General features: G+C 50.7%; 2 long non-coding RNA genes and 1 pseudogene across 10 annotated transcripts; 1 reads left to right on the plus strand and 2 right to left on the minus strand.

Moving 5' to 3' along the window:
• Positions 1–707: 707 nt before the first annotated feature.
• On the minus strand, positions 708–9,917 carry LOC120614868 (uncharacterized). Of its 9 annotated transcripts, none has more exons than XR_005656101.1 (6): positions 7,160–9,917; positions 4,311–4,536; positions 4,152–4,170; positions 2,213–2,705; positions 1,190–1,290; positions 708–1,112 (listed from the first exon to the last, which is right to left on the minus strand). It is a non-coding gene; the product is annotated as an uncharacterized LOC120614868 (long non-coding RNA). The 9 variants fall into 9 exon arrangements; XR_005656098.1 differs by having other exon boundaries at positions 2,213–2,443; positions 2,578–2,705; positions 4,152–4,536; XR_005656100.1 differs by lacking the exon at positions 2,213–2,705 and having other exon boundaries at positions 4,152–4,536; positions 7,160–7,781; positions 8,495–9,917.
• LOC120615291 (uncharacterized) lies at positions 5,828–5,946 on the minus strand (annotated as a pseudogene).
• Positions 9,918–10,275: 358 nt separating the features above from the next.
• LOC120614870 (uncharacterized) lies at positions 10,276–12,997 on the plus strand. Its single transcript, XR_005656103.1, has 2 exons — positions 10,276–10,354; positions 10,780–12,997. It is a non-coding gene; the product is annotated as an uncharacterized LOC120614870 (long non-coding RNA).
• Positions 12,998–14,845: the final 1,848 nt, after the last annotated feature.

Genomic DNA, 14,845 nt, shown 5'->3' on the forward strand with positions numbered 1-14,845 from the left:
CTGGTTAAGACGTGGGCTCCTGATGGAAAGTGCTTGGGTTCAAGTCCCAGCGCCCTGCTGGCCTGCTGGGTGGCCTTGAGGATACCTTATCAAACTGCTCTGTGCCTCACAGCTCTCATCTGTGGATTGAGGATAGTTGACAACACTTTGCAGATTAAGTGAAAGAATACAGGTGACATCGTTAGCTCTGCAGCTGGCACACAGCAGGCGCTCACTAATGATTTGCTGCCTGCGCATATTAATCTCCTCCTGTGACTGCACTTGAGCCCTGGAGAGGAGGGACACGGCTGTGCTCCAAGCGCTTCGCCTGCACTGTCCCCATGTGCCTTTCAGGGACCCTTTGAGAGAAGTATGCTCGTCGCCTCCTTTCACAGACACTGAAACTCAGAGAGCAAAGGGACTTGCCTTGTAGGTCCGTCCCACAGCCAGAATGGAGGGAATCTCACTGGCCTTGGGGCTCGCGACTCTCCCTCCTTCCCTTTCCCCAGCTGATTCGACAATGTTCCCACCAGACGGACCCCAGTCCCCGTGTCTTAGCTGTCTCAGTGTAGCTGCCATAACAGAACTCCACAGCCTGGGTGGCTCAAACAACCGACATTTATTCCTCACAGTTCTGGAGGCCGGGAGTCCCGGATCAGGGTGCCAGCATGGTCTCCTTCCGGGTTTACAGATGGCTGTCTTCTTGCTGTTTCCTCATAAGATGGGGAGAGAGAAAAGGCTCAGCTCACCCCTTCGTCTTTGAAGGGCACTAATCCCATCATGGGGATGCACCTCCCAAAAGCCAAATGCCACCATCCCACCAGAGCCTCAACATAGGAATTTGTGGGGGGACACAAACATTCAATTCATAGCACCCTCTTTTCTCAAGTCCCTGACTAAAGAGATTTTCTGGGGTTGAACAGCTCTGATTATTGGCGGGCTCCTCCTTCTAGAGAGACTGTATAATATTGATTGGGGTTCTTTGGTTTCAAGCCATGGAAACCAACTGAATAATTGAGCAGAAGAAAAATGGAGGTAGATGTATTTATTGGAACACCCTGGAATGCCGCAAGAGCCAGATGGCTGGACTTCCCCAGCACGCTTCTTTCCCCCATGGTCCCTGTGCCTTCATCCTGAAAGAGGTGGCTTTAAGGTGAGGAATGTCTGAGCTCCGTCTCAGGAGTCCCAGGGACCTGGGTTCCAGGCCTACCTCCATCACTTCCTCTTCAGTGGCCGAGTGTGTGGACCACCTCGCCAGGATGTGGCCATCAGATGCTCTCACCCTGAGTGTCTCTCGCCAAGGTTCAGATTCTGTGAAATCGAATCAGGTTTCCTGGTTTGAGTCACAAGCCTGTCCCCTGGGCAGGAGAGATAGGGCCTTGTGATTGGCAGCCCCACCAAAACCAAATGAAACGGGAAAGGGGGCTGCTGTGATCAGAACAAGGAGCTAAGAGATGCTGGGGAGGCAGATCTGAAGCTCTTCCCCCTCGATTCTACCCGTTGGCCCTAGTCCTGGCTTCTCTGAAAATAAATTTCTCTTTCCCTGCTTTCCCTCTCCTCTCCCTCCTCTTTCCCTTCCTCTTCACTCCCTCAAACATTTTTTGAGTGATCGCTCTGTTTCAGACATACACTGCTAGGCCCTGGGAAAAAAAAAAAGATGAGTCAGACTCAGGGCCAGCCCTGGGGAAGTCATCTAATCCAGATCAGCATACATGACTGTTCAGCCATGGCCAGGCCAAAGCAGGCTTTGCCAGTCAATCACAGCGCACATTCCCTGGGAGCCTGGGCTCGGCCTTAAGATTCTGCTCTGCGCAGAGCTTCAGGCAGCCATTCTCATCAACTGGAGTTGGTTCAATATATGGAAACCCTTTCCTGTGCCTAGCCAAAAACATTCCTCTTTCCCATAACAATTCTTCTGACATCATCACACAGCAGAATTCTCCTATGCTCATCCCCAGGGTCATTTTCTCCTCGAGGAAAATGACATTGGTGACTTCAACTCCTGAACCTGGTCGGCTGTTGAGTCATCCTTGTGGATAGGTGTTTGAGCACAGTTCCTGGAGACAGAAAGACTACACCTGAGTCTTATCACCACCGCTGCATCCTCCTGAGCCTCGGGTTTTGGATGAATTTTCTAGAGCTCCTGTAACGAATTCCCACACACTCAGTTGCTTAAAATAAGACTTATTTATTATCTTACAATTCTGGAGGTCAGAAGTCCAAAATAACTTACAGGACTAAAATCAAGATGTCATCACGGTTGCGTTCCTTCTGGAGGCTCCAGGTGAGAATCTGGTGTCTGGAGCCTGTCCACATTCCTCGGCTGCTAGCTCCACCCTCCATCTTGGAAGCACATCATTCCAACCCCTGCTCCATCTTTGCGTCTCGTTCTGACTCTCTGACTGCAGGGCTCTGAATGTTTGTTCCTGCCTCCACTTCTGCCCCCGATTCCTATGCTGAACTCCTAACCCCCCAAAGATGATTGTATTAGGAGGCAGGGCCTCTGGGTGCTTGACTCACTCATAAGGGTAGAGCCCTCATGAATGAGATTTGTGCCTTAAAAAAAGGGGCTCCCAGGAGATCCCTTGCCCCGTCTACCTTGTGAGGACAGTTAGAAAGAATCTGCTATGAACCAGGAAGAGAGCAAACATGATTAACATAAAGTAACCATGTTTACTTTTATCACAATGCTGGCTTCTTGATCTTGGACTTCTCAGGCTCCAGAACTGTAAGAAATAAATTTCTGTTGTTCATAAGCCACCCAGTGGGTGGCATTTTGTTATGGTGGTCTGAACAAACTAAGACACTTCCCCTCTGCCTCCCTGTTACGAGGGCCTTTCTGATCACATCACCTGGAATAACCCGCGATACCCTCCCCATCTCGAGATCATCATCAAAATTATATTTGCAAGGTCCTTTTTGCCATGTGATATAACATCCGTAGGTTCCGGGGATTGGAACAGGGACAACTTTGAGAGCCATTATCCTGTCTGCTACAGGTTTCTTACCCATAAAATGGGGGTATTGATAATCTACCTCATAGGCTTGTGGGACGATTATGGGAGAGGATTCATGTGAAGCCCCAAGCAGAGTGCCTGGCATATAAAGAAGCACTTGCCATCATGTATTTACAGCCAAGGAGGTTTCCGCATTCATGGGAATGGGTACTGGGGAGAGCTCAGAGCCCTGACCGCTGGCCCTTGGCCCTGTATGCCATCTCTTCTCTTCCTTCTGGGCACCCTCTGTCTAACCTGGTGACGGAGGAGCGAAATCACTGCAAAGTTATATTTAGCATCGTTTCTAGGCTCTTCACTCCCCTCCTCATATCTCTCAGCTTTCATACAATCCCCTGATTTGTATGGAGGGGTGGTCCTGGCACAAGCAGCATCAGAACCACCTGGGAATTTGTTAGGGCACTTAGTTGGTTAGTTAGGCTCCTCCCCAGACTAACTAAAGCATAAACTCTGGGGTGGGGCCTTAAGGTTTTAAGGAGCCCTCCAGAGGATTCTAATACTCCCTCAAGTTTGAGGAGCCACGGATGAAGCATCTTCTCAAGGACCACACCTACAAGGTAGATACAGTAGTAGCACCCCCATGGCACAGAAGAGGTTGGGGGGCTCAGGGAGGAGAGTGTCTCCCCTAAGGCCATGCAGGTAGGAGGTGGTCGAGATCCCGTTGGAATCCAAGCAATTCCACATCACCCTGTACCTCCTCCCTTGGGCACCTGACTTCACAGTGCCACCTGGACATAGGTGATCTAGGGGAGGCTCTAGCCAGCCACTCCCAGGGCACAGCCCTGCCCAAGGACCTCTCCCTCTTTACCTATTGTGTGTGTCATTTTGGGCAGAGCCTTGCATTAGGCTCCAGTCTCAGGGTCTGATAACCAATTTACACTCAAGAGTAAATGGCTGATAACGCCTGCCTTCGGGGGTCACCTGCTCCTTAGAGGATGTTGTAGTAACTAGAGGAAAGAGAGGGCACAGCGAGGGAGGTGTGGTTCAGGCACCTTGTCGTGAATGTCTCTATGTTTTGACAGGAGGGCTATGGACTTCTGAGTACCAGCAGAACAGTCTCATGGAAACAGCACAGGGCACTGCTATGTATGACTAGGTCGTAACTGCCTAGGGTCATTGGGCAAATCACTTCATTTCCTTAAGTCTTCATTCGTTTACCTGTAAAAGGGCATGATTCCTACATCAGGTCCCACTGGATTACATGAGACAGCCTTTATCAGGTGGCCTTCTCCTCCCCTGACTGCCCTGGCAGGCTGCTGTGACCTGAGCCCAACCAGGGCATGGTCACCCAGGTTACAAAGTAGGTAGGCCCCTTACCGGGGCAGCATCTTGTGCCAACCGTCTGTGCCATGTGCCAAAGAACTGCCCAGGGTCAGAGTGCCTAGCAATCCCTGCTTCTGGAAGTCTTCCCTGACGCCAGCCTGAGCTCCAGCCATGTGGGAAGCAGCGGAGGCGCTTTGTCCGGAGTCTGGTCCTGGCTTTGCCACTGACCCGCTGAGTGACATGAACAATGACCTGTCCCTCTTTGGGCCTGAAGCCTCACCTGAAAAATGAAAGTAAGATGTAAGGATGTATAAGGGTCTTCCCAGGCCAGCTTGGTAAGCATCCTCTGGACCCCTTTAGCTGCCCTGGTTCCCTGGCTCTGGTAGTGATGTGTATCCTGCTGGGGTTGTTCCCACAGCCTTCTGTGAGATGTGCTGTTTTCTGCCCTGCATGACTAAGTTCTTCCAGGAAAGGCCTTGGATCGTATGGCTCTTTATTTTGTCTTCAGCCCTGCGCTTAGCGCTGAACTCTACACATCATCATGCTCCATAAAGACCTGCTGATTAATTCCCAAAGATCCTGGTTTTGCTCAGGAGAGCATGTTTCTTTCAAGATATCACCTCCTCCAGGAAGCCTTTCCAGATGCCACCTCCCTTCAGACACATGTACAGAATTACTCCACCACCCACCCCCACAATTCTCCTCATGCTCGAGTGATCCCTCCTTTCAGATTCGTCAGGAGGTTTCATTGTTCTTTGAACAATGCCTGGCACATCCAATAAATGGAGGTTGAATTCACTTGAATTACAATCTAAAGGAAGAGGGGGAAAGAGAGAAAGAGAGAGAGAGCACCAGAGTCTTTGCAGAGGTGGGGGCTATAGCTAGAAGGGGCTCTCTTCCAGGAAGGCCTGCAGATGGCAAACAGCTGGTGGGATGTGTGTGTGCGCATATGTGTGTGTGTGCATGAGTGTGTGTGAGTGCATGTGTGACTGTGACTCATCCCACTTCTGCAGGCTGGGGGATGCTGCAGACAGGCTGAGACAGGAGTCAAGGCCTAAAGGAATTTGGATAAGGATAACACAAGCCCTGGAGTATTTCTAGAATGCAGGAGGTTAAGGGTGCGGGGAGCCAGGTCAGGGCAAAACCGCCTGATTGTGTTACTTGTTTGTTTATTTTTTTGCCTGGATAAAATATTCACATGGTGCAAAATTCGAAAGGTACAAAGGGGCACAGTGAAGTCTTCCACCCTCCTGTTGCTGCCACCCGGGCCCCTCCCAGAAGCAGCCTGTATGTCCAGTTGCTTCTATATACCTCCTTCATGTATTTTTTTTCTCCCCTTTGAATACAGGAAAGCATATCATCCACACTGTTCTTCACTTGACTTTTTACTTTAACATATTTTTGTGAGCTTTTCATTTTAGCACATAAAGAGCCTCCTCGTGCCTTTGTCCTAAAATACAGGATGCCCAGTTAAATTTTTTTTTTTTTTTTAAATGAGAACTCTTGGGATTGACCTCCCACATACAAGGACCCTGTCAGCTTACAATCCCTTATTTTTTTTTTATTTTTTACACCTACAGCACCTGGTCTTCCTAGGTGGTCTCCTATCCAAGTACTAACCAGGCCCAACTCTGCTTAGCTTCCGAGATCAAATGGGATCAGGCTTGTTCAGGGTAGTATGGCCGTAGACGCTCAGTTATTTTTGAACTTAACTTTTTAGTATAAGTTTGTCCCGTGCAATATTTGGGACATACTTATACTAAAAAACCCCAGTATTTATTATTTATCTGAACTTTAAATTTAACTGGGCATTATGTAATCTCATTTGCTGAATCTGACCCCCTTGCTGCATTCATGGGACTCCTCGAAAACTAAGTGTGGAGGCTTCGGGAATCGGGCACCTGGACCTAGTGGGCATCCTCTCTCTGGCCTTATTCTGAATTGGACCCTGCCGGTGCCAGGGTTTGGGCCCAATGCTGAATTCTCATCTCCAGGCCTCTTACCGAGATAAGGAATAAAAGGCTCTTAGAGTCATTCGGCCCATCTTCCTTGTTCAAGGCCCAGAGAAGGGGATGATTCACTCAAAGTCACACAGCAAGTCAGGGCAGAGTTGGGGCTAGGCCCTGGGTCCCTGTCTCCCAGCCAGTTTTTTTTTTTCTCTCATGCAGCTCAGTATGATACACGCATGGGGTCAACAGTGATGATTCTAAGCCTGAGCTTTTGGAACATGCGCAGACAGGAAGGAAGGCAGAAGCACAGGGCCCCAAGTTCTGTGGGGAGAGGCTGGCCCACAGAACACCTGGGAACCATGCTTCCCAGGGAGGAGATATTCAGTCTTGGGTCTGAGCCCCAGAAGGCGCAGCTCACGGGAATAATAATAATATATTAATATTAATAATAATCATAGCAGCTACCACTGTGCTTATACAGTGCTGGTGTTTTCATAACGTATCCATCTTGACACTCACAAGGGCTCTGCAAAATGAGTGTGATCAGTCCCATTTCTCCCAGAGGGACACTGAGGCTCAGAAAAGGTAGATAATTTTATCAGTTGCCAAGACCCCCCAACCAGGAAGTGGCAGCACTGGTTTAACCCAAATACATTTCACTCCGAGGTGCTCACACTCTTTCCATTGGGATTACGTGCACCTATCAATATTATATTCGTGCCACTTTTCAAATAAGAAAACTGAATACTTGTGACAAGCCCTCTACCCGAGAGACCACTTTAGTTTTACAACAGTCCAAAGCAGGAACAAACTTCTGGTCCCTGTGGCCCACAGGATGAAGGCCAAACCCTCACTGGTCCCTCTTTTGACCCTTGACCCTGTCCTAGCCCACTTCTCCCAGCTCATGGCCTGCTGTTCTGTCCATCTCCCCAACAGGCCACCCCGTTTCCTCACCTCTGCACCTCCATGCTTTGGATCAAGTGGAAAAAGGCAGGTAGAGGCACTAGGTCCAAATATTGATTCCGTCAGTTACCTGCTGGGTGACCTTAGGCAAGTCACTTCACCTCTCTGAGTCTCCCTTTCCTTGGCTGTAAAGTGAAGAAAGATGTGCCTAAGTCTCAGCCTAGGACCTGCCCTCCACATTATGAACTGATGAACGTGTGCTGTTGGAAGGATAGGAGGCAGGGAGGAAGGAATTTATTGTGCTCCCACCATGTGCCAGACGCTGTGAATGACACTAGGGACACTGGTGAACAGGCGGATACAGTCACCACTTTCCTGGAGATTTTTCTCGAAAGGGCTGCGGATGTGGTTAATTCCAGCAGGAGGTTAAGCAACTGGGGCTTTGTAACTGTGGGCAGAAATTCTCCTGAGCCATGGACTTCAGCCAGGAATGACGGTGGGGAATTACCCTAATATGACAGGAAAGAAAGGAGACTTGCCCCAGTTCACTCAGCTTTCAGTGCTTGGAGCCTGAATTTGAACCTGGAGTCTGCTTTGGCATCCACCCTGGTTCTCTCTTGGGTCCCTAGGACTTAGCCGCAGGAGGAAGCTCGTGAAAGAGAGATCGGGGGCCCTAAGAGAAAGCAGGTGAAAGGACAGACCTTTCTAGGCCCTTACTCACATAGTGAGGCCCAGCCCAGCCAGCCCTCAGCAGCGAGCGCCTCACACTCAGGTGTGCCCCTTGGCAGGGAGAACCTGGCTGCGACTCTCTCCTGCCACCGTCTGTGGGATGAATGACTGAGCAAACGCTCCCGGGTCTGTCTAGTCCAGCCCGAGCTCTCCGCCCCCACCCACGTTCCTCAAACACCCAAGCACCTGATTGTAAACGGAGCTGGGGGCGGGGAGCGGAAGTGGGGGACTGGGGGGCGGAGGGGGACGGCAGATCAGGGAACTGAAGCAGAGGCCCACTCAGCAATTCCTTCAGGTCTTCACTGTTTTCTTAAGGAATCTTGTGCATATTGCATTCCACTCCCTAGCGGATCTGTGTTCCCCCCCTGCTCCCTCCCCGCCCCACCCCGTGTTTGTTTTAATAACAATCAACCTTTTCTGTGTCTGCCTCTCCAGTGGACAGTGGCTTCCCTCGAGGGCAGGCTGCAGGCTACCTTACTCAGTGCCTGCGGCCCTCAGCACAGGCCTAGTCCAGATGGGTGAGCTATGCTTGGAAAAATGAGAGAATGAATGAATGAGGCAGGGCGATGTGTGCGGGGGAGTGTGGTAGGGCCCCCCCCCAATAATGGCCTCCCAACCTGTCCACTTCCTAATCCCTGAAACCTGTGCATACCTTACCTTATATGGCAACATGAACTTTGCAGGTGTGAGTAATTTAAGGATCTGGAAATGAGAGTCCAGCCTCCTCTTCCTGATGGTCTGTCTTGTGGATTTCAGACTCACTGAGCCAGCACCCACAATTGCATAAGCCAATTTCCTACAATCGGTCAACCAATCATTTTATATATATATAATATACATGTCATATATATTATCTATATGTTATATATATATATCCTCCTCATTCTGTTTCTCTGGTGGAAGCCTGAATGATACTGGAGCCAAGGGAAATTGGCCTCTGGGTCTGTATTTGGGAGACCATTCAGATTGGGATTATGAAAGGCAGAGAGACAGCCCAAGAATAATCTAGAAGGTCTGGTATCCTTCAGTTGGGGCCTGCCTTGGCCCAGGTCTCCAGGGAGGCTGGTCCACTGACCTTGGCCGTGGGCAGGGTGGAGGTGGAGTGCAAGGCCCTCACTGGCAGCTGAGCAAACAGAAGAGTAGTGGGGGATGGGAGGCAGCAGAGCCAGGAAGTTAGCAGTGAGGGAGGGATGGAGGGGAGGGGTAGGCCCTGGAGCACTGAATGCAGGGCGAGGTCTCTGGGCAAGGGAAGAGGCCTACAGGCACTAGAAAAGCCAGGCTGGGCTGGGCCCTGGGGACACAGCAGAAGATAAGGAATAGCCCCTGCCTCCTGGGCCAGGCACACTGTGCACTCCCCAGGTTGCCTGGTGTAGTTAAGTATAGTGCATGGCACAAAATAAATAATTACCGAACAAATTATCTGAGACCAGGCCCAGCCGGTAGGGGACCTAAGATGAAGCGTTTGACAAATAAGGTCTGGGAAGAAAAAAAAGTTGGCTTAGTGGAGGCTGGGAGTAGGGAACTGAGATGAGAGGGGCCTGGGCTCCGAGGTAGGCTGCCTGGAGGGGGAGGACCAGCTGCCCATGCCCCTTCCTTCGGGAGCCAGCAGGGTGGCAAGGGAGAGGGTTGCTTCCTGCCTCCCCTCAGTCCACCCACCCAGGGTAACTTTCCTAAGGACAAGCCCCACCTCCCGCAAGGGCTAATTGGAGCCGGATCTCTGCCCTCCAGCCCCAGCCCTCCATTTCCCCTCAGAACTCTCCTGGGCTGTGGTTTTAGCAAACAATTTGGATCATTCTAGAGCTGGCAGAGGAGACCTGGCCCCTTCCTAAGTGGTGGTAAGAAATGCTCTGCATTCCTGAGTTGGAGGCCAGGGGCCATTCCTGCTCAGCACAGAGCAGCCTCGGAGAAGAGAAATTAAGCCTGAACCCAGACACCCCGCCCAGGTTACCCAGCTCCTTCGGCTGCCAGTGCCTGTGCCATCGGATGTGCTGGCAAAGAGCCCTCTTGTCTGCGAAGGGCCACCTGGGGACCAGTGGGCTGAGGCCTGACCCCTGCAGGCCCCAAGGCAAGCAGCCCCAACGAGTCCTAGAATGTTAGAGAGCGTCTCTGGGACCTCCCCCTGGAGACTGGGCTCCAGTCTTCAGAGCTGCCCAGAGGAGGGCCAGTCCGGTCCCTGCGAGCCTTCCCGTGAGGGCCAGCCCAGCCGGGCACCGATGAGGCTCTCCACTCATGAGGCTCTCCATCTGAGTTTGCAGAGGCGGAGTGTGAGGGCAGGGGAGTGAGGTGTGGGGCAGAGAGCAGGCCTCTGAGGATTTGCACCTGTGCTTGGGCCTCAGCATATGTGAAGTAAATAGGGAGCTCGAGGAGTGTGACCCAGGGGCCTGGTGCGGCTGTGGAACGGCTACGGGGACTCGCTCACATTTACTCACAACCCTGCAACTGTACTATCATCGTACCCATAGCACAGATGAGGGCGGAAGCCAGGGAGGGTAAGCAGCTCCTTCAAGGGCCCGGCAGGTAAGTGCAGGGGCAGTCCTGGGGCTTCAGAGCCTCTCTCTCTCTCTTTTAAGGGCTAGGCCCACTGCCTCAGGGGAGGGAGGAGAAGGACAGGCTGGGGAAAGGGCTAGGCCCACTGCCTCAGGGGAGGGAAGAGAAGGACAGGCTGGGGAAAGGGGAGTGAACGTCTCCTTTCACAAGCCCTTTCCACTGGGCTTCTAGATAGAGTGTCCTTTGGAGAAACAGTTCTCCAGTAATAGATAACATTGAGAAACCGCCAGAGTAGCCGACCTCTCAAGGCACCTGGCAGTAGGGTTGCGGGATGGCTGCCCCGGGCCTGCTCCAGGATTGCTGTTTATGCCTGGAGTGGGATGGGGCAGGTGGAGGAGCAGCAGACCCAGTCCTGACCCAGACCCTGAACCCCACTCTGCAAACGTGTCACCCAGGTTCTCTGAGGTTCTCAGATAGCAATACCTCTGTGCACCTGGAGTGTTGCACGATCCATGTGACCGTGACCATGTGACCATGACCGTGCTGTCTAACAGCACTTGTTGGAGCATCACCTCAGTGTCCAGAGATCCAGCGGCGGTCCCATTCTGCCGATGGCTCCTGGGAAAATGATATAAAGACGGCTCTTACATCTGGATGGTTCTTCATAACCTGCAAAATGCACTCGTAACTAATCTGATTTGAGCCTCCCACAAGGCCAGCGGGCTTTATTATCCTGTTTCAAGACGGAAAACCAGAAAACCGAGGTAGTGAGTAAAGAAGCCACTTGCTCGTGGTTCCTCAGTCACCAGGGAGCAATGAAGAACTCCAACCTTGGTCTTCTGATTCCCAGTGCTCATTTGATTCAGTGCTCTTTTTACTCCCCATCCTCACCCTGCTCCAAAAAAAGAATACATTTGCAAGCATCCAGTGCCATTCATCTTGCTGACTTATCCCTGAATCCTGATCAGAATCCTGATAATAATGATGACAACAGCTGATTTTATTGAGTTCACCAGGCACCTGGTCAATGCTTTACAAACATCTTAGGCTTCACGACAGACCATTCTATGTATGAAACAGTGAATGCTGTTAATCCCATTTTACAGATGAGAAAACAGAGTCTCACTTGCTCTAGGATGCACACCTAGGAAGCAGTAGAGCTAGACTTTGAGCCTAAAACCAGCCCTCTACACCAGCGTCCTAATCGGCAGCCAAGAGGCCATTCCTCTCGTCCCCCTCACTCTCTCTCCCCCCATTCTCCTCCCTGCATTTGGGTTTATCTTCTCTTCCCCTCAACAGACTATAAATTCCTCTGGAGGCAAAGCCTACATCCTAATCTTCTGAGCATCCATCCTGCGCATTCAGCATTTTGCTTTGCACATAGTAAGTTCTCCGCAAACTTATTAAATGAATGAAATAACTTCTCACTCTTCTATAGCATCTTGGAGGTTTGAAAGGATCGTGAGGAGGTGGGAAGAGTGTGAGCTGTGAGGTCAGACAGACCCGCATTGGCATTTCCACTCCACCACCTAATGTTGGTATGATCTTGACCTCAATGTCCTCATCTGTAAAATGGGGTTAACAACACTCACCCTCCTCCCAGAGTTTTGAGGAAGATTAAAACAAGATGGAGCCTGTAAAAACTTCTCCCTTCACAGGGTGTGAGAGGCAGAAAAATGGCCCCCAGAGATGACCACAGTCCTAATTCCTAGAGCCCATGACGAGTTAGGTTACCTGGCAAAGAGGAAGTAGTGTTGCAGATGGAGTTAAGGTTGACCTTAAAATATGGAGATTAGCATGGTGACTATAGGTGACAATACTATACTGTATATTTGAAAGTTGCTAAGAGTTTTGATCTTAAAAGTTCCTGTCACAAGAAAAGAAATGTAACTGTGAGGCGATGGATGTTAACTAGACCTATTGTGGGCATCGTTTTGCAATATATATATCAAGTCATTATGTTATACACCTGAAACCAATACAATGTTACATATCGATTGTATCTCAATTAAAAAAAAAAAAAGGAGATTATCCTGGATTACCCGGATAATAATTACAATAGACTCACAGGGGTCCTTAAATGGGGAAGAGGAAGGCAGATAAAAAGTCAGGGAGATGTGACTATGGAGGAATGGTCTCGGAAAGGGACAACGAGGGACAATGCGGCTGGCTTTGAAGATGGAGGCAGGGCCCTGGAGCCAACCAGTGTGGGAAGCCTCTAGAAGCAGGAAGAGGACAAAGAAATGGATTTTCCACAGGGCCTCCGAACACAGCCCTGCTAACACTTGACTTTAACCCAGTGAAATATGTGTTGGACTTCAGACCTCCAGAACTGTAAGATAATAAATATGTGTGTGGTTTAAGCCAAGTTCATGGTCATTTGTTTTCAGCAACAATAGGTCAGTAAATGTTAGTTTCCTTACCCTCCTCTAACTCCTTTAATTCCCATCCATTCTCTACGTAGCATTACAGTAAGCAAGGCTTTACTCCTACTTCATACCTGAAGAAACAGTCTGGGACAGGTGATGCGACTTGTCCAAGGTCATGAACGCAGCAAGGTGGAAATGGAACTGGAAGCCAGACCTCTGATTCTGACCCCTGGATGCTTCCTAACATATCACACCGCCTGCCTTAATGGTCACCCAGTGGATGTAAAAGTATATTAACAGTCCACAAAGGAAATATGAAGAGCTGCTTAAGTTTGCGAGGATAGTTATCCTCTCAGATGCCTGGAAGCCCCCACCTCTGCAGAGACCATTTTTGCCTCTCAAGCTTCAGTTCTTGCCAACCCCCAACCCCCCGCCCCAGCTCCTTGCCCTTATATGTCCTGTCTTCCAGGAAAGGGATTCTGGCCTTTGACGCCCCACCCCTTGGACTTGGTCCAGTGCCAACACCCAGGAGGTGCTCAGCGAAAGTGGGGTTCTCCTCCCCTACAGCCTGGCCCTTTACTCTCTGCCCTCCTGGTGAAGGCTGTCCTCAGAGCCCCCCAAAAGTTATACATGCTATCCCGAGCCCCAGGGAGCCTGCACATCCTGCCTGCGTGGACAGGGTGGGAGGAAAGCTGCATCCCCCACAGCCAGCTGATGGGGTCAGAGGGGAAACTGCACTTCCTGCCGGGCCCCTAGGGAGCCTTGTCTCTCAGAGAGGCCACTGGGTCGCTGTGCATGAGCTCCGGGGGGAGGGAGGAGGGAAGGAAAGGGAGGTTAGGGAGAGGACAAGGGGAGAGAGAAGAAGGGGGCAGGGAGAAGAGGAAGGACAGGGCCAAGGGGAAGGGAGGCAGAGGGAGAGAGAGAGCACAGCAGAGACAGAGAGGAGAGAGAAGAGAGAGAGGATCAGATGCTTAGACAAAGAGGCAAGAGTCAGAGACACAGGAAAGGGTACGTGAGTTAGAGACAAATGGTCAGCGAGTGCGAGAAAAAGAGAGACACGTGGACAAAGAGAAGCAGAGAACAGGCAAGAACAGGAAAATCACCTGAGCCTCCCAGACCTTGCAGACTTTCTTTTAGGTTTTCCGTGTGTCTGTGCTGTGAGGCCTGCAGGCCTGGGGTCAGCATCCCGTCAACCTGACCAACAAGCCCTTTTGCTTAGGCCCCTGGCGCCGGCGGGATGGGCAAGTGTCGCGGCCTTCGTACTGCCAGGAAGCTCCGGAGCCATCGGCGAGATCGGAAGTGGCATGATAAACAGTGCAAGAAAGCCCATCTGGGCACAGCCCTGAAGGCCAACCCTTGTGGAGGCGGATCCCGTGCAAAGGGAACTGTGCTGGAAAAAGTAGGGGTTGAAGCCAAACAACCAATTCTGCCACCAGGAAGTGTGTCAGGGTCCCGCTGATCGACAATGGCAGAAAGATCACAGCCTTTGTACGGTCGCTTGAATTTTACTGAGGAAAATGATGAAGTTCTGGTTGCTGGATTTGGTCACAAAGGTCATGCTGTTGGTGACATTCCTGGAGTCCTCTTCAAGGTTGTCAAAGTAGCCGGTGTCTCTCTTTTGGATTTATACAAAGGCAAGAAGGAAAAACCAAGATTATAAGTTTCAATGGTGAAAACACAGTAGCCATAAATTTTCATATGCAAAAAAAAAAAAGAAAAAAAATTGGACCAACGAATATTGCCATCATGGCCACTGATGACCTGGTTGGTATCAGCCAGGCCACTAGAGCCTGGAGGAAGCTGGCTAGGCCCAGCCCAGTGTGGGAGTGGTCAGCTCCCCCAAGCCACAGAGACAGATCCCCTGGGGCCTTGACTTGTGACAGACGCCTGGGAAAGCCCTTGCCCACCCTCCCCCAGTCACATTCAGAAATTCTTAAGGGTCTTAATATATGTCTCTGGGACGGGACATTTCTCAAGGAGGCATGAAAGACTTTAAATAACCAGGCTTTATTGTGGAAAAACCTGGGCTTTGCCAGCAGGCCAACCTGAATTGAAATCCAGATTTGCTGGGTGTCCTCAGGCAAATGACCTCCTCTCTCTGAGCTTTGTAGCTCCCAAATGTGACTAAGCTCCCTGACATAGCTGTTGTTCT

This window comes from Pteropus medius, unplaced genomic scaffold, assembly GCF_902729225.1.
Source record: "Pteropus medius unplaced genomic scaffold, Ma_sr-lr_union100, whole genome shotgun sequence".
Taxonomy (NCBI): Eukaryota; Metazoa; Chordata; class Mammalia; order Chiroptera; family Pteropodidae; genus Pteropus; species Pteropus medius.